This window comes from Corapipo altera, unplaced genomic scaffold (genome assembly GCF_003945725.1).
Source record: "Corapipo altera isolate COAL_440 unplaced genomic scaffold, ASM394572v1 343, whole genome shotgun sequence".
Lineage (NCBI taxonomy): Eukaryota > Metazoa > Chordata > Aves > Passeriformes > Pipridae > Corapipo > Corapipo altera.
In genome coordinates this window covers 1,252,978-1,272,555 of record NW_020884913.1, presented here as the reverse complement: position 1 = coordinate 1,272,555, position 19,578 = coordinate 1,252,978, and positions in this window count along the sequence as shown.

Sequence of the window (19,578 nt, the reverse complement as noted above, 5' to 3'; positions counted from 1 at the left end):
GGGGAAGTTGTTGGGGGGGACACGCTTTGTGCTGCCTTTTTTTTTTTTTCAAGGATCATCTTACTTGTAACAGCTTATCATACATTACTGAGAGCTCAGGAATGCTCAGCCTGCTCCACAGGGGTAATTGTGAGCGTTGCTGCCGATGGTTTTCCTCTCCACACTCCGGCTGGCGGGAGCAGGCGCAGCCACATCCCGTCCATCCCACATCAAAGGCTCGGCCCCCGCTCCCGCCGCCGCGCTGGCAGGGCCTTGGTGGGGCCCCCCACCCCCCCAAAAAAAGTGGTTTTCCAGCATGGATAGAGGGGTGCAAGGAGCTGCAAGGGGTCACAGCCCCGTGCCCAGCATCACCCGGGCTGTGGGTCTCAGGGCTGGGCACCCACCCGTGCTGTTGGGGTTGGAGGCTCAGCACCTTGCAGCGACGTGGCCGAAGGGTTTTGTGCAGCTGTTGGGCTGGAAAACAGATGTGGTGCTTTGCTCCGTGTTTCACCGGGTCCTGGATCCAGCCCTGGATTCCGCTGCCAGCCCCATCACTGTTATCTGCAATTAAGCCTCTCGTTGCTTTAAAGGTTGACTGTTTGCCTTTGTCGTGATGCAAAGCCAATGCTCACCCTTAATTTATTAATCTGAGTCAAACAGCGTTGTGCTTGAGTAAAGCATCCTGGCCCGGGTCACGCCGAAACACGAATCGCTGTTTCCCTCTTTCTCCTGTAAATAAAATTAGCCTTCCATTTATATTAGAATTGCTGAAAACAATATCCCAGCTCCCTCTGCTGATCCTGCAGTCCCAGCTAGGGTGAAAGCACCGATGTGCTGTGGACAGCAATAGCCCAGTTAACAGAATAATTTCTAGGGGAACAGGTAAGGAGTCAGCTTTTATCCCTGCACGAAGCACAGTGGCCTGAGCTGAAGGCTTTGGGATTACAGGGGGAATGTTGCCCTGCGTCAGCAATGGGAATGCTGGGGATACAGAGAGTGCCATAAAAATGTCTGAAGAGAAGAGCTGCGAGAAGGCACAGACCCGTTTCTGAGAATCCTGAAGGAAACAGCTGCTGAAGTTTTCTCTGCGCTGCGGGATGTGAGTGTGTGTTCTGTTTAAAAGGGAGAAATTAAGAGCCACACTTTTATTTTATCAAATCAAATTACCCCTGTGTGTTCAGAATATTTATGCATCGGTACTTTTATTTAATTTTATTTTATTAAGGCTTTATCTCACTGTAATCAATTCCAAATACAAACCTATTTTTATCGCTGCAGTGCAGCAGTAATTTATAAGATGTAGACGGAACGCACACGAGATGCCAAAAGCAATTTTATGGAGCCTCTTTTGTTGTCATCTACAATGCATCAGCTCTTGCCTTCAGCCTCCCATCAATTTTAAAAGCCCCAAGATGAAAAAAAAATAAAAATAAAAAGGAGTAAGTACAGCAAAGCAGCTGCCAACCCCTGCAATAGTCTGAGATGCATGTGCACCTTGGGGAGGGAGTTTGATGGAACAGGGCACAATAATGTGAACTGTGCTGTGCTTTGTAATGCAATTATTTGAGTTGAGAAAATGGCAGATCGTGTTCCCTCTGTTTCCCTTGCCTACTATTTCATATATATGTGCAGAGAGTGAAATGGTGAAATAATGTCCTGCATTACTTCACGTGTACACAACCAACATCACACTGACGTGAGGAAAAGAAGAAGGGGGAAAGTTGAGGTCCCGGTGACTGAGCAGAACTGCCCTTAATGGTCTCTTTTCTCCTGTCATTTGGGATCCCCCTGGGTGGGCAGTAATATTTGCTTCCAAAATGCAGATATGCCAGGTGAAGCACTCCAAAATCCCCATCCCAGTTTTCACACCAGTGGTGAGCGCTCACTCCTTCCAGCAGGTTCTCCGTGCCCCTGAGGAGCACCTGCAGTAGCAGCTCCCATGGAGAGAGTGGTTGGGATTCATGGTTAGGGTTTTTTAAAGTGTGTCTGATCTTGCCAGTGCAGACATCACTGCTGCTCTCCCGGACTGCCCTGGTGTTTCCTGCTGCAAAGCCACGTGTTGCCACTCCAACAACACTTGGTCACAGTTCTGCCTCTCTGGCTTTCTGGGGCTGGAAGTGCACAGAGTAATGCTGGAAGTATTATAATAGTGACAGGACAAAGGGGGAATGGTTTAACACTGACAGAGGGCAGGGTTAGATTAGGTATTGGGAAGAAATTCTTCCCTGTGAGGGTGGGGAGGCCCTGGCACAGGTTGCCCAGAGAAGCTGTGGCTGCCCCATCCCTGGAAGGCTCCAAGGCCAGGTTGGATGGGACTTGGAGCAACCTGGGCTGGTGGAAGGTGTCCCTGCCCATGGCAGGGGGTGGAACTGGATGAGCTTTAAGGTCCCTTCCAACCCAAACCATTCTGTGATTCTGTAAATCTTTGAATGCATTGCAAATTTTTTTAAGAATACCCACTGCACCTAGAGGTGATGTAATTATCAATGTTAAAGATACAGATGTTTAATTCTGTGTCATTTCCTCGCTGAATCCGACTGACATGAGAGAAACAGACAACTTGGCAATACTTCCAGTCTCAAAGCACATCCCATTTTAATACCCAACCACTGGTTTTAGCACATGCATGTTAAGAGGTCTCTTCCAACATACTTCTATTCTAGGTATTGAAAATGTAGTGGCAGAACATTTAACAAATTATTAATGGTAAACATTACTAAGCCATCTTTGTTGTTTGCCTACTGCTTTCATATTGGAGGGCTTTTGGGAAATAATAAAAGAAGCCCTTTTGAAGGAATCATTACTGAAGCATTTTGCATGCAGATTACTTCAGGCTTCAGCACTGCGGCTCTCGGCGAGGTCAGGAGATGAAGGCCAAGAGTTGTTGATTGAGATCAGATGGCTGGTGGCGAGAAGGAATCTAGATGACTTAACTGGAGGGATTAAACTCCAGTCTTTTGGCTTCCATTTGGCTGTTTATAAACTCCCCGGCCGAGCCAGCGCTCTGGGCCGTGCTCCCCTCAGCGTGTGATGTGAGCGGGGCGCTTTGGAGCATCAGCCAGTCCCTCCCTGGGAGCAGCCCAGACGTTCTGGGTGAGAAAGGCAAAGACAGTGGAACTGAAAGCTAAAATTAGTCTCTGAAGTGCTGGTCCACACACCTCCAGCTCGGCCTCTGCTGCTGCTGGAGCCGAGCCGGGAGCGCTGTCCAGCCCGGCCAGCACCTGTGTTCTGGTGGATTCGGATGCCCTTGGGCAGAGCCAGCGTTCCCAAGAGACCCAGCCCTGTTTCCCTGCCCTGCCCACATCTCTGCCATCAAAACACAGCTCATGTCCCCATGGCTGGTGCTCCTCTGCAGGGTGAGGAGCCATCAGACACGTGGGGAGGAGGGTTTTGTTATCGGCAATTCCCGTTCGAAGCCTCACCCATTAGATTTATCCCCACGGGAGCAGATGGAGCTCGTTCTTCTTTCTCCCCGAGCCTAACCTTTAATTTTACAACACTGATTGAAACCAAGAGTGGAAATAAAAAGTCAGAGGCTGCTCTGTTTTCCTTCCCCTCCCTTCCATTATCTTCTTTCTTTTCCATCCATCCTCATTTCACATGCCTCTCAGATTGCGTCCCCCTGGTTTTCCAGTTATTTATTGACCCAGACCTAATTCCTTATTTCCAGAAATGTGTCATGAATCCTGCCTTTGAGTCATTTGCTTTTTGCTTTCCAGGCTCACCTCTTTGACCACGTTTTCCTGTAAGAGATAAGGATACAGGGTTTGTGGAGTAATCTCAGCAGGACGCCTGGGTTTCATTCATGGATCTGTTGCCACTGGCTCATTATGGAAAATTAGGAGAGTTATTTCACCTTTCAGTGCCTCACCTCAGTGTTACCATCTGTAAAACAAGGCTAATAATTGTTATCTCTTCCTTGCAGGAGAACTGGGGAGCTTTGCTAATGACCATCTGCTAAATGTTCTCAGAGCCTCACATGAACATTTCTACTGAAGTGCAAATTATTATTAGAAACCAGGGATTGTTACTGGATTGATATCAAATCATTGTCGACAGCTTCTCTGCAGGGAAAACTTAGGCACAGCCAACAAGAACAAGCTGCATGTTTTGAAGTTGTGCAGTTGATTATATTGGCTTTCATCTTCTGGTAAGAGGATCCTCTGCCATCTGAACTCTCTGATCTCTGGGAACACAATTCATCCAATCAATCTGGAGGAAAATAAACCTCCGCAGACAAAAACATAAAGTATCCACCTGAGATCATATGAAGATGGAAGATGTTAATTAATTCCCAGCCTCCAGTCCTTAACTCTTGCAAGCCCAGCGTTTCTCTGGCCCAGCAGGCAGTGCTTAAGGGAAGGATGTAACTCATCCATGACCCAGGCTCGGTGTTGGAGAGTCTCCTGGGCTAAATTATAATTGGAACCATGCAAATATTTGACAGTGAAATTGGTGCCACTGAAGGGACTGTCTGGGGGATGTGTGTTGACCTCGTGGTCGCATGTGGAGGTTGGAGGTGCCAGGACAGATTTCAGCCGTGGTTCCTTCCCAGTGGCTGTGGTTTAACCCCAGCTGGCAGCTCAGCTCCTCACAGCCCCTTGCTCCCCTCATGGAGGGGTGGGGAGAGAACCAGGGGAAAACTTACAGGCTGAGATAAAGATTTTAGTGGTTAAAGAAAAAAGCCACACACAAGAGCAAAGCAGACCAAGGAATTCATTTCCCCACTGCCCACGGCAGGCAGGTGCTCAGCCATCCCCAGGAAAACAGGGCTCCATCATGGGTCAGAGGGAAAACAAACACACCAAACATCACTCCAAACATCTCCCTTTCCTCCTTTTTCCCACACCTTTGTACAGTGAACCTGATGTTACACAGTCTGGGATATCCCTGGGGTCAGTTGGGGTCAGCTGTCCTGGCTGTGTCCCCTCTCACAGCTCCTTGTGCCCCCTCAGCCTCCTCACTGGTGGGGTGAGGAGCAGAAAAGGCCTTGACTCTGTGCAAGCACTACTCAGCAACAATGAAAACATCCCCCTGTTATCAACACTGTGCTCAGCACAAACCCAAAACACAGCCCTGTAGTAGCTACTGTGAAGAAAATTAACCCTATCCCAGGCAGAACCAGCCCACCACGTGAGCCAGGGTGGGCTGAGGGACATCCCTGTGCTGCTCCTGAGCCTGACCCAGTGTGTGTCCTCCTTAGGTCAGCCCTGAGCTGCCCACCCAGTGCTGGGTTTAGCTGCAGACTGAACCCAGAGCCCACGTTTAGCACATGCAAACACAGAAGCCACCCCTGGGTCACCACTGGCCCCATGTGCCCAAGGCCCCAGTGAGCTCCACTGAGGACGTTACAGGGAACCACTGCCTGGAGTCCTTTTAGCACATGGACTCATCTGCTGTGTTTTCCCTGAGCTGGAAATCGTGAGGGAGGATTGCTGGAGGCTACAACCCATTACTGGGGGTTCAATAGGAACTCATCCATGGGGACAGACAGAGGTGGGGCCGTGGGTAATCACAGGGAGATCAAGTTGTGAGGACCAGAAAGCTCAGACCTGTGACACCAAAGCTGACAACACACAACTGGAGAGGCTCAGCAACAGCCCCAAGTCTTCCCCCTCCAACACCATTATGAGCCATTATGGCCACTGTCTTAGTCTGCTGGGTTTAAATAAAATAAATGTGGTTTAATGATGCTGCTCCAACATCATCAGCAGTGCTGCACTCACACAAAACAACCCTTTCCAAAACAACACTGTGAGGGGAGGAAAACGGGTGAGTCTGAGCTTTTGGGAGCTGCAAGGGGAATATCAATATCCCTGGTGTGACCATCTGCAGAGCACTGGGACCCTGGAGACAGGACTCGGTTCTCTGGTGCAGCGCAGAGTGTATTAAAAATAGGGGGGTGGGGGGAGAAAAACATAGCCCAATAATTTTTTAATTAAAAAAGGATAATAATGTCCTGTGTGAAAATTTTAAAAATCATTTAAAAATGGACTTGTAAAATAATACGTGCCTTTTGGCTATTTCCTCAAATATATGACTTTGGTCACATGGCTCTCATTAAGACACCAGAAAATGCTGTAAACTGGCATTTATGAGCTCGGCATAGGAAATTTCTCCATTTTTATTTTGAATTTATAAACCCGCTCCAAGATTTACTGAAAGATATGAAACTTTACTTTGGAAGTGGAATGATTTCTGAGCAAAACAGTCTTCTTTTGGTAAAAACTCCCATCTGTTCAAATCTTGATGTGTTCTTCAGGCAAATGTGATTTTTTTTTTTTCCCCCCTACAGATATTAAAAAAACCCCACCCCAAATCTGGCTAAGAACACAGTCACTAATACTCAGAATGTTAATATTTCATAACATTGTATTTTTTAAGATAAAACTACTTAAAATACATGGCAGCATAAACACGCTCCCTCTCATCTCTGCAGAGCCAGGGAGTGCTGCCATGAATCCTTGTGTGCATTTAACACTGGAGGCAGGGAAATTTTACTCTGAAAATAAACAAAAAACAGGATTTTCATTGACATTAACATCTTTTTTACACCGAGGTTTGAATAACAACACCCCAGGTTGTTAGTAACTCATATCCCCAAGCATTGTCATCAGATGGAAACTTCCCTGTTTCCTCCAAGCTCACGTCTCTGGACACGGATCGAGCTCTGAAATTTGAAGTCAAACGGACTAATTAACTTACACAAAGATAAAACAAGGGTCGTTGCCCATCATTCCTGGGTAATTGAGGGATTTAGAAGCAGCAGGTTGCAGAGCAGCCTGCGAGTGTGATTTCAGCAGCTCTTTTCCGAGCAGGCTGCAGGTGGCAATACATTTATTCCTGTTGGTGTCTCGGAGCGCGAGAGCTCTCCCCGAAATCCCCGGGATCCGAGCGGAGGATGTTGCTCTCGAAGAAGAAATGCTCCAGGAGGGAAATCTGATAAGTGTAATTGCGGGGAACGGGTCAGGAGGAGACCAAATAGGTTTCCTTTCGGTGGGAAGGGCTCGTTTCTAAAGGCAGCTGCCGTGGTTTGTCCGTGTCCGTGTTTGTGCGGTGCTGGGAGTCGGGCAGAGAAGTCATCTGGAAGAGGAACAGCATCCCCCGAGCTGGGCAGAGCTCTGGGGCACATCAGGGGATATCTTGGAAGCAGAAAAGATGAAATGAGGCGTCTTTAATTCTCCTTCCCTGAACTCATTGTTCTGCTGTTCCCCCAGGAGCACGAATCCAGACTTGCAGCTCCCCCTCCTTCCTTAAGGAAGATTAACCAGAGTAAAACTCAGATTAATTAGGTGATGATTTATAACATCCCTAAGTGCCTTAGAGAGCCCTCACAGTGTCCATCCAGCAATCCCACTCCTCTAGGTGCTCTAGCAGAGGTTTGCTCAGAACTAAAGGCATCTGTGAGGGGTTTTTCCACTGGGGTTTTGCTAAGCAGTGTATTTAATCTTGGGAGACGGGGGGGTCACTGGGGGGAGGCAGCCTGGCAGAGCAGCCAGGGAACACAGGAGGGGAGAAACATCCCTTTCCACGTGGAGGAATGCTTCTGAAAAGGGAGCAGCTTTGCCAGGAGGGCAGGGAAAGGTGAGGTGAGGGCTCTGATGTCACATCGGAGCTCAGGTCAGAGCTCACTTGTCTGAGCCACGTGGGGTCTGTCTCGAGATGCAAAACAAGAGGCTGTGTGAAGCTCAGGCTCTGGGGGTTCTTCACATCAGTCCTGCTGCCCGAGGAGGGAGTGGTGCTTTCTGCCTCTTTGTAAGGGCTCTGAATCTTTTAATCTCTATTAAGTACCTCCTCTGGAAAGTGGCCCTTATTTGCTATGCTGTGGGAACAGGATTGTTATTAAATGGTCACAGGGAGTAATTGCCTTAAAATAATATTGCAGAGCACTTCCTGTGCTCTGTGACTCCAATAACAGGTTGATCAGCCCTGAATGATGCCACTGTTAATTCACCAAATGGAGCACCCACAAGAGCCAGCCCAAAAAGGCTCTTTCCGACAGGAAAGAATGCCCTGTTTCACTGAAAAAGCAACAGTATTTTAATCAAACCATTCCCTGATGAAGCAGCCTGATGACACAAGCTCCTCTTATTCCAGTTGCTACGCCAGAGCTGTGGCCCTGGTGCGTCACTGCACGTGCAGAAATTCATGAGAGCATCCACTGCACGTGGCTGACACACCAAGTGACATTCTGGTGGCAGCTGGTGCCTGGCCAAGGAGAAGTGTCACCCTCTCCCTGCTTTCTCCACCTCATCCTGCTCTTTTGTTTGGGTTTCCATTGCTCCTGAGTGGTGAGCTGCCCTCACAGAATTGCCTGGGTTGGAAGGGACCTTAAAGCTCATCCAGTTCCACCCCCTGCCATGGGCAGGGACATCTTCCACTAGCCCAGGTTGCTCCAACCTGGCCTTGGAGCCTTCCAGGGATGGGGCAGCCACAGCTTCTCTGGGCAACCTGTGCCAGGGCCTCGCCACCCTCACTGGGATGAATTTTTCCCTAATATCCAATCTAAACCTACTGTGGCAGTGTGAAGCCACTCCTCCTTGTCCTCTCACTATGTGCTCTGTCCCGAACCCTTCTGAGCACAGAAACCTGCTCATTAACATCAAGATTTTAACCAGGGGCTGGACCCTGGGACACACCAACAGCCTCTGACCTTTGGGAGCTTCCAAACTGAACAACAGTCAGGGTGTGTTTGCTGGGGAAACCGGTTACAGATGGGCTGGAATTTTTTTTCCAGGTATTTCTGTTCTTAGTGCTGACACCGGGAGGATGGAGGGGACACACCCAGGGGTGCAGGACCCTCTCCCCACGTAGGTGCTGCCTCTGCCTCTGCCCCAAGCCCGTCCCAGCAAAGGGCTCTGCCCACTCTGAGCCCCTAGCAGGGCAAAAGGGCAAACCCAGCCATACCTTTGGCTTATCAGTGACAGAACAAATTGATACCAGACTTTTAAGAGGGCGGGGAAACGTCTCTCCATAAAAAGAATCTAAATTTACCATCGTGTTAACAATTCTGTAAGAGTTTTTGGCAACTCTTAATGGAAATTTCAGGAGCAGATGGAAATATTTGGAAACGTATAGAACACATGAGCCTGCAACATCCATTTTTATTTTCTCATTGGGAGTGTGGAGTGGTTTCAGGTTGCCTTTAAATTTTTTTTTTCTCTCTCTCTTCTGGATGCTAAGAAAAGCAAGAGGGGAAGCAGGCGATGATGGATATGGGCAGGAGAGTTCTTTTTTTTTTGCTATTGCTCTCTTGATTCCCCTGTGTTGTCTGTGAGAGACTCAAGAGAAAGTGGCACCACCACAAATAACCTGGTCCCAGGTTATTTGGGAGCTCAACAGGAATGGGAGGGCACCTGCTCGCCTGGCTCTGTGAGGCCCAACGAGCCAATTAACCTTTTCCAATTTAAATTGAGGTGGATAACCTGTGTCTACCTCCCAGGCAGCACGTGAGCTTTAATTAATGAGTGTAAAAAGACCTTAGGGTTCTCTGATGGAAGATAATGTCAAAGTCTGAAGAATGGGTTTTACTACCCCTGATGGGCAATGCCCAAGGTCACAGCCCCCCTGGGAGAGGAAAACGCACATTAAAAAGGTGGATCAAATGTTTCCAACCCCTGTTGCCCACAGAGCACGAAAAGCTTTTGCTTTTTAGGTGCTATAACCCATCCTTGAGCATGAAATTTGGTACCGTAGCAGAGGAATCAATAACGGTCATAGACAGTTCTATATAGAAAATCTGGGGAAAAAAGCTCTCAGTTGGCAAGTTTCTGGACCTCTGCTGATCAGGAATGATCAGGAATGAAGGAATATGGTGTTTGTCCATCTCTCCTATACGTTGGCAGTCCAAGGGCCGGTGCACTGGCTTCACTGCTGGCCTGCTCTGGTGGAGCAGCCCCCGCAGTTTTTCACGTGGGGAAGGAACTCGTGTGGAAACCGAGGCATTTTCCGAGGTGTTTACATTGTCCCACTTCCACCGGATCTCAGCAGCTCTCGGAATATCCATCCCTAAAGCCTCGTGGGGCTGGTGGTCGAGGCATTTGTTGTGCTTGGCCGGGGCCTGAGCGGAGCCCCGGCGCCGGCAGCGGCTCCGGCAGCGATCGCAGCTCCAGGAGCTCCACGAGCTCCATGACACTGCAGGCTCTGGGAAACGAGGGCACCTTTCCCTCAAAGCCTGAGGGAACGAGGCTGGGTGATGACAGAGGGGCTTCTCTCACACCCAAATGAGCAGCCAACGGAGAAATTGGGTCTCAGCCCCCTCAGTTCTCCCATTTCCCTGGGCTGACCATGGGGCACTGTAGAAATCACTGCCTTTTCTGGGCACTGTTGTCACCTCCTGGCAGCAAACACTTTGCCCCACAGTGACAGGGGCATCGTGCAGGTCCTCCAGCAGCCCGTGGTGGTGGGACAGCCATCCCTGCTGCCCCTTGCTCCCCTCTGGTGCAGTTTAACACTTCTGGGGGGAGCACTCAGCCCATCCCCTCTCTGCTTTCGCCGCACAAGCTCTTTTTCCATAGTGGGATTAATGCACGGGATTTGGGTTAAATTTTCTCGTGTGTTGGCTGCCATACAGGACCACATCTGCCCAGACCTGCAGAAGTCATTCAGGTCCTAAATCCTCTTCGTTGTATCACTTCCTAGTGATTTCTGTGACGAAGGAACTCTGGCTTGAAGAGCTTTGCAGGCTCGTGCCCCTGCCCAGCACTGCAGGAGGGTGACACTGGTTTGGTCCTGACACCTCTGCACTGGCCCACAGCAGTGGGTGCTGAGCCACAGGGTCTTCAGGGTGTGACTTCTCCCTGGAAATGTTCCCCTTGGTACCTTGTAAAGCACAATTTGCAGCGAATAACTGTGGGCTCTTCCTTCCTAATTGCAGTGTGATCCCGTGTGTGACATGGAAGCCTTTATGATAATTCCTTTTTACTGATGAGTAGTGAATCACGGTATTGTAATACCTGATAAATATGCAGAACACACTTGCAACTGCTCCGAGGCAGGTTTAAACCACATGCTCACACAACTTTACCAGATTTCATGTACTTATATTCATCCCAAATGATACGAAAAAAACGAACAAACAAATTCCAAACTGCTTTATTCAAAGCAATCATCAAATATAAAAATCCATCCACTGAATTTAATAAGATTCTATGGGTAGAGAATAATATGTCCATGAAACCATTTGATTGCAAATATATTATAAAACCACTCTGTCCTGTTTGCAAACCACATTTTATCTCCGAAACACTTGACGCGAAGCCACCTGAAGATAAATCTGAAACCAACCCAAATTTATTTTATTCACAAGCTCGAGGCACCCAGGTGGAACATTAATAATAAAAAACAGTTGGGTTTTTAAAAATTAATCCTTTTTAGTCAGCTAAGGAAGGAGTGTTGGTTGTTCATAATGCAGACAAATGCCTTGCCTACATGTGTGATTTGTGCACTGACAATGCACAAAAGCCAAAATGGCAGATTTTAAGGCTTTCCACGTGTTGGGATTTTTTTCCTTGCTAAGAGGTGCTGCTGCTTCCCACAGCACAGGGCCAGCTCAGGAGCTACTCCCCAGCCTGGCCCAAGGCAGAGGGGACAAGTCATGTTGGAAAAAAAGTAAATGAAAAAAACCCCCATGAATTCCCCCCTTCCGTGGAAGTGTGGAAAGCTCTGACCTGTTGGGGGGATGGATGCAGCCTGTTAAACACCCTCCAGGTAGTAGGGTAAGATGAGCCTCCCCAGGCTGGGGAAAATGATGCTGGGTGCTGAGTGTTTGACAAAAAACTGGCTCGAGTTACACCAAACCGTTTCCTCCTCATCAGTCAAAATTACCCTTTCCTTCCTCCTCCTCCTCTCCCTCCTGAAACACAAGAAGATGAAAAGAAGGAGGGAGGGGGGACGAGAGAAAGGAAATCAGGACAGCTTAGAAAGTGCAGTTGTTTCTCCTGGAGGAGCTCAGATGACTCTGCTGTCTGCCCCATTCATCCCGCACGAGGTTATTTGGGAAATGCTGGGAGCTGAAACCTTCCCGAGGACTTCACATCTGGCCTTTGCAGCAGGAAACTCTGGGAACACTTTGGGGAAGAACAGACTTACTGCCATCACAATGGATGGATGATGTGTCTGATGTAAAATGGGGCAAACTGGACCCAGCTGGTGCCGTGGTGGGTCTGGCTGAGGATGGCACAGGGCAGGGGAGGGACCAGTCCACGAGTGAGGATGCTCCTGTGGGAGCTCCAGAGATGCTGCACAGCATCCTGGACACACAGACCCTTCCAGGAGCCCTTTCTACAGCAATGCAGGAGATCCCAGAGCAATTCAAATAAAACTACTCATGGCTTTTGATCTGGTATAACTCCCTCACATCCGAGCAAGCCTATGGGCATTCAGACCAAAATCCGTATTTTATTGCTCCATATTTTCATATTTTTTAGAGAAAGCACCAAAGAACACGCAGAGCAGCAAAAACTTGCAATTAGAGGCATCTGCAGTGGGTTTGGGAGATGTTCTTTCACACACCCCATCCCTGGTTTGTGGTCCTCCCTGCCCAGGGCAGAGCTCTCCATGCCCTGGTCCAATCCTGTCTCTCCACACCAACAATTTCTCACTCCGTGTCGTTCAGTGCTGAGCCCCAGGAGCACCACCACGGCAAGAGTTATAAAACTCTTGCTTTATTTCCTCTTTTTTAATTTCCCTGGAGGCCAGAGAGTTTATGAACACACGCTGTAGGTGCATTTTACAGGCTCTGCATCTCCCCAGCGAGTGCTGGGCTGGCGGGGGGAGCGCCCAGAGCACGCCCAGTGGGTTTTCCATTGCCCAGGATAATTCGAACTGGCACGAAGGAATTCCTTAAGACACCACAGGCAATCAGCTCTGCCCAGGCACACGAGTGTGGAGGTTGAGCCAGCAAAACAAACCAGACCTAATTCAGTGTTTTGGCTGTGACTTATTAAAAATGACATTATTTAAAACACTGTCTGGTGAGGGCGTAACCGAGACCAACCGGCTCGGCTGGGAGTGATTCTCCAGCAGGCTGCAGAAATTAAGGTGCTCTGGGGTTTGCAGTGCAGCATCCCTGGCACGGGGATGAAAGCCTGACCCATGGAGAAAAGGGGATTGCAGCAAGAGATGCTCACTTCCATGTCTTGGTCTAGGAAAATGAGCAGAGGGTTTTAAGAAAACCCTCAAGTGGGCAGTGAAATATTTGCCCACCACTGAGCCCCTTGCACTGAGTGATCAGGATCCTGGCTTTTCTCACCCCAGTGCAATTCCAGCACTTCCTGGCACTGCCCTTTTGCTCCAGGACTGATCTTGCCATGCAGAGGTGGCTGGCCTGAAGGGAGAATTCCCATGAAATCTTGGAGCTGCCCAGAGAGCGGCATAAAAACGAGGAGCTGTGTTATCCCTCCCTTCAGCAGCAAGGGCAGGGCTGCCAGAGGCTTGTGGGCACAAATTACTGTCCTGACTGGAAGCAAAACTCCTTTTCCCTGGCTGCTGAGCAGAAGTGGGTTTTGGAGGATTTTTTCCAAGATGCTCCTGAGCCACCTGTGCCTGCAGACAGGCGTGTGCTGGGTGCTTATGGCTGAAGGAGGGCAGGGATGGGCTCCCCCAGCAGAGCTCCCTCCCCAGTGACTCACCAGCACCTCAGAGCCAGATTCCCTCAGCTGTTCCATTTTATAGCACTTTGACTCCAAGGCAGCTCTGCTGCTTTGCCCCAGTCCCTGACCTGGCCCCTTTCAGGGGTTTTGCTTTCGTTTGTTTGTGGAAAATCTGTGAGCAGATAAAAATTTCCCTAAATTTCTTGGCTTGCTTGGTAAACTCCCTTTATTGATTGATTTATTTGTGTTTACTGTGGTGATGGACAGAATCCATTCCCATTGCAGGCAAGATGCCTGTGACCCACCCCAGGCAAGCTGGGGATTTTTCTTTTCCTTGCTCCAGCGGATGCCTGAGCCCTTTCCTCACAAACACCAACTGGGGAAAAATGCAAGATTCAGCTTCACCTCTCCCTCATGTGACAGGCTGGGCAGGGATGCCCATGGCTATTGCTAATTCATGTAAAGATCCACAAGAATAACCATGGAAAAATATTTGGCATCGCTCAGCCCCACATATAACACAATTAAATATATCTCACAATTATGCTTTGTCTAAAATTATAGCCCCTTAAATACCCTGCATAGTGCTCACAGCTGGTCTATCTAAATTTAGGGATTCCCTGTGAATAGCATGGTGGGATCACAGACTATTGTCGGAGGGGACGTGGTCAGGTCAACCTGTGGCCACAACTGAGGCCATTTGCTTTTTAAAATCCCTTTGTGAACCTCCCCAGCTGTTTGAAGGCAGCACCACAGTGCAGGTGTTGCACAGCCACTGGCACAGCACAGGGATGGGGCCGTGGCTCCTGTTCATCCCAGGGCTGGGCAGCACCATCCCAGACATCCCACCACTCCCGGGCACAGCTCTGCCCCTGCCCAGCGGCCTCGGGGAAGGAAAGGGCTCTTTCAACTTCTCATTTCCCAGTGGGGCTTTATTTTTCTTTCCACCACCTCTTGACCCTGGACATGGAAATAACGTCCACAGAGCTGAGAAAGTTCTCAGCATCTTCTTTCCTTCCTGCAGACATCAAAAGGGGATTGTGGGCTCCATCACATCTGACATCATGGCCTGTTTTGATCCTGTAAGCCTAGGAGACATAAATCTTCTTCCTCTTTCTTTCTCTGTTTGGGTGTCGATTCTTTCCTGTGTTCTGAAGTTTCTCAGGAGAAAATGTAAACGGGTTTATAAGCTGGTTTCTGTCCACAGATTTTTTTTTTTGGTGATTCTTATCATTGCTGATAGTCAGAAAATGTAGTGACAGGGTTTGGAAAGGACCAGAACAGGGTGCAGAAGGGACAGCAGGAATTTTAACTTGCCAGCAAACAGACCTGTTTCAGTAAACCCACTGCTGTGCTGCTGCAATGGGGAGATGCCTCCAGAAGTTTGCTGACGCTGGGAATGATGCTGCTGAGTTTTCAATGTGGCCAGGCAGGGAAGGAAGCAGAACCAGGCTCCTCAAATAATCCCTTTCATGGACCTCCCTGGGATTGATTGGGAAAGCCTCACTAAAACTGGAAGTGCAGGCCAAAAAAAAAATAAAAATATCAATATTTCTAATTTTACTACAAGCCATGAGCCTGGACAGCCCATTCCCATGGAATCTTAGAGCTGCCTGGTTTGGCCTGGTGCTTCTTCCAACACCCCCTGGCTGATGGAGCAGAAACAACACTCTGGGGCCTTCTCAAGTGAGAAGCATTTGGTCCAGGGGCTGTTTTACTCCATGTTTAAGGTGTCTAAAATCTTAAGCCTCTACCTGGGAGTTTCTTTCCCAGGAGGATCTGCTCCTGCCCCTGCCAGACCCAGGCTCCTCAATCAGAGCTTCCTTCACATCTCTGGTGGAGGTTGGAGGACCCAGAGGGAGGTGGGAAGGTGAGAAAAAGGTGAAGTACAAAGAGCAGGAGTGAACAGGGTCAGATCTGGAGATGCCAGAGCATTTCCTAGAGCACTGAGCTGCTCCTCAAGAAAGGCAACACCACCTGTGTGACCAACAGCTTCACCTCCTGTGTGCTTGTCCTCAGCATCCCCTGGCAAGAGCAGTGACTCCTGCCTGGACAAGCTCCATCAGGGCAATACCAATGTATTTCTGATGTAGTTTTAATCTGCTGGAGAAGCTACTAAATATTTCAGGAAGGAATTTCTATTTCCCACATGCACGTCTATGAACTCACTTTGCAGATGGGATAAGGAGTGTGGACTATGGACTGCCTGGAGCTGCTCATCATCATCATCATTAGATCAGAGGATTAGTTGGGTTGGAAAAGATAGTTAAAATCATCAAGTGCAACTATCCCCTCCTCACTGCCAAGGCCACCACTAACCCATGTCCCCAAGTGCCACATCCACACGTTAAATCCTTCCACCAGTGCCCTGGGCATCCTCCTCCCAGGGCCAGCGTGCTCAGCTCGGCCTCCAGCCCAGCTGTCCAGGCAGGGACACACAAACTGCACGCAGCAATTCCCCCTGGGAACACCTGGGATCGTGTGGTGTGTCCCTGTCCCAGCTCCCTGCCGTGGCTCAGCCTCCCATCCCTGTGGAGGTGAGTGGGACCAGTGGGCATCACCCTCAGGGGCCCTTCCCTGGGCCAGTTTTAACAGGGCACAATCAGAACGCAGAAATTTCAGTGATTTACTGCCGGGAGCGTGGAAAAGGGGAAAAAAATAAAAAATTAAAAAAAGCAGGAATGGGGGAGGGGGGGAGGGAAGGTCATTCCAGTTTCTTCCTGCTCTCAGCTTTGGGATGCAGGATATGGCTGAATGGCAGCCTCCACGCTGCATTTATTTTTAAGCCACTGATATCTCTCGGAGTGACCTCGCCGTGCATGAGCAACAGCAGCCAAGAAGCTGTTTTTTTCCGGCCCTTTCGACGTCAGATTGCTTCCTTTGACACCTCTGAGAGCCAAAAAATGGGAAGCATTCTCTTCCCAAGGTGACTGGATTTTTTTGTTCCCCTGTGGTACTGCCCCTGGGTCTCTCTCTCAGCCTCGGGGGGGTGTGGGGGGCTGGCGAGGTGTGAATGGCATTGCCCTGAGGACATGGCCCCAGGGTGAAAGCTGGAGGTCACTGCTTTAGGGCAGAGGTGCCCAAATTATCCACTCCCTGGGAAAAAAAAATTGCATTGGCTGGAGCAAGAGTTGGGGCAACTTCACCTCCGTTAAAAGACTCTGGAATGCACTTGGAACTTTTTTTTTCCAATTTTTTTTTTTCCTTTTTAGGGCAGCTGGGGCTTTTCAGGATATCCCAGCTCACATCTCTGTAACCTGTTTACTGTAATATTAGGTTTGGTTTCTCGAGTTCATTCACAACTGAGTGCAAACAAGTGAGAGCTGCTCCAGGCAGGAGAGGCTCTGAGACACCAGGAAAAGGCTTCACCCCCACTTTTGGAAAGCACAGATAATTGTGAGCACCCGCACATGAAAACAACACTGAAATCTCCCAGGGTTTATTTGGGACTCTGCAGTGGAGCTGGGGGGTGATAAAGCAAGTTTCTTGCTTGGTGCCTCAGTTTACCCATCCCTGACCCACAGCTTTGCACTGAGCTCCTGACTGCTGCACCCCACAGCATCAGTGTGTGGGGGATGTCTGTGGGACTGCAAACTGCAAGAGATGTTTTTATTAAAAAAAAAGGTGGAATGGGTTCAGCTCAAGCAGCAGGTGCAGGTCCCAGCTGCAGCTTATTTCCTCAGAACTGGGGATTGCTCTCTGGGCAGCCTGGAAGGTGTCTCTGCACATGGCAGGGGGTGGGATGAGATGAGCTTTAAGGTCCCCCCAAATCCAAACCATTCCATGGTTTCTATCAGAATCCCTTGGAAATCAACAGGAAGAGCCTGGCTGGAGACGACCCTCCTGTGGGTCAATGAACCTGTAAAATGCTGCTCTGCACAGATCCCCAGGCTTGCTGTGAGGCTGGAAAAAGGGGGAAACACCAGGCTGGGATGAGGTGGGCTCTGCTCTGTCCCTGCCCTGCCTCCAGCACTTCAGAGCCACCAGGCACAAAAAATCTGCCCGAGAGGGATCCTTCAAAGGCACTTCTTCCTGCGTCACTCGTCAAGGAGAGGGCAGCAGGGCTCAGATAGGGATTTCTGAGCTCAGAAATGTCCGAAGGAAGTGATGGACACGGAGGAAATTCTTGCGACGGCCGAGGAGGAAGCGGGAGATGTGAAAACACACGATGTATTTTCCTCCCACAGGCTGCGCGCTCTGTTTTTATTATCATAAACCTGGGCCCGGAGGATGTCAGCTTGTTTATTTATTTGTTTAAATGAGGTTTCTCTCCTTGTTCAAACATTCCCATGTTGGCAGCTGCTGCGCTCCCAAGCCCGTGTCCCGGTTCCCGTCTCCCCTCCCGTAAAGGAGGGACGTGTCAGCCCAGGCAGCGTCCTGGGCAAGCTGGGAGATGCTGAAGGCAGGGAGGGAGGTGGGTGTCCTTCCCCCAGGGCATCACAAGCTGCAGCAGGAACCCCTTGGGGTGGTCACACCACCTTGTACTCGTGCACGGCACCGCAGCCTCCCCGGGCTCACGGATTCCCTCCCTTGGAGGATAATTAGGAATCTCCAATTTTTTGACCTGTCCCCCTGAGTCAGTGTCCCCACAGGCACATCTGCTTCCTCGCCACCAGCAGTGTGCAGAGCAGCTCCAGCAAGTCTGTGCTGGAGGTGGATGGCACCACTGTCCCATTTTCTGTCAGTTTGGAGCACTGTCCAGGATAATTTCTATGGAAAATCCCACTGCAGCAGCGGGAGCCTCTGTGCACACCTGGCTCCTGAGGGCTTTCCAAGGGCTGGCAGTGCCCACAGAGGGTCTCATGGTGGTGGTGGTGACCCCTTCCACCCTGAGCTCCCCCAACACTTGGGGCTGGTTCCCAGTGAGGCTGGAGGATGCCAGGAATCCCACATGGACCCAAAGAACCCGGGCCAGACAGCAGCACACCCAGGCCTCGCTCTCACCACCACAGACACAAGTTTATTTGTCACCCCACAGGGTCAGCCAGCCCAAGAGCCTTGGCTGGGGGGCTTCTCCCCTGGCCAAGGTGCCCTGGCCCCTTGTGGCAGGGGGTACCCCCGGCTGATCCCGGCCTCTCCCGCGGGTCACACCGGCAGGAAGCCGCCTCGGGAGATGCACCTGGGAGGAGAAACACTTTGCTGGAGGAAGAAAACAGGATCTAACATATAAACAACATCCTCAATGGCTCAGCAAGTGAGTTGCTCTTTCCAGAGCCTGTTTTCGAGCCATTGTTGTGGCCCCCGTGGCCCCCCCTCGGCTACAAAGTGCCATCAAACCATGAGAGTCAGAGCCACCAGAGCCCTGGGGATGGTGCTGTCCCGCTCCTTCTTCCAGTGTACATCCCTGGATAGACCCAGCGAGGGCAAGTGCTGCAGAGGTGGAGGGTAAGGATAATTCCTGGCTCTGTTCCAGGGCGTGTTTGTGGCTCAAATGCACGTATGAGGTGGGATTCCCACCTCCCAGGTCCTGCATAATTAGTCCAAAGCTTATCAGGGGCTGCAAGGTCCCAGTGAGCAAATGGGACAGAGCATCTCTTGGGACAAGGCAAAGGCTTTCCCAAGGAGTCACTTCCAGAGAGGTCCCTCCACAGGACTCCTCAGCACAAAGACAGATTTTCTGGATAATGAACTTTTATTTTGCCTGCAGGTCCTGTAGAACCTCCTCATGCCTCTGGAATGGACCATCCTCTATTGTGGCCTCCTTGGTCATGGCACTAAGCAGAGTACCCTGCAAAGCCCCTGATTTTGACTCTTTCTTGACTGGAAACAATTTTAATTCAAAAAACACAAGCAAATGACTTATTTGTTTTTCATCACTTATTCCTTCCTTCCCTCCTGTTATCATGGATAACTGAGAACAACATTCCTGGCAGCCAGTGAGCCCAAATCGATGCTGTTTCCCACAGGGATCCCACAGGGGCAGTTGGGAGGGCTGAGCACATGGAGCAGGTGAACATCCTCCCCTCCCACACCCTGCCACTTCCAGCAGGTGTTATCCCGAAGTTAT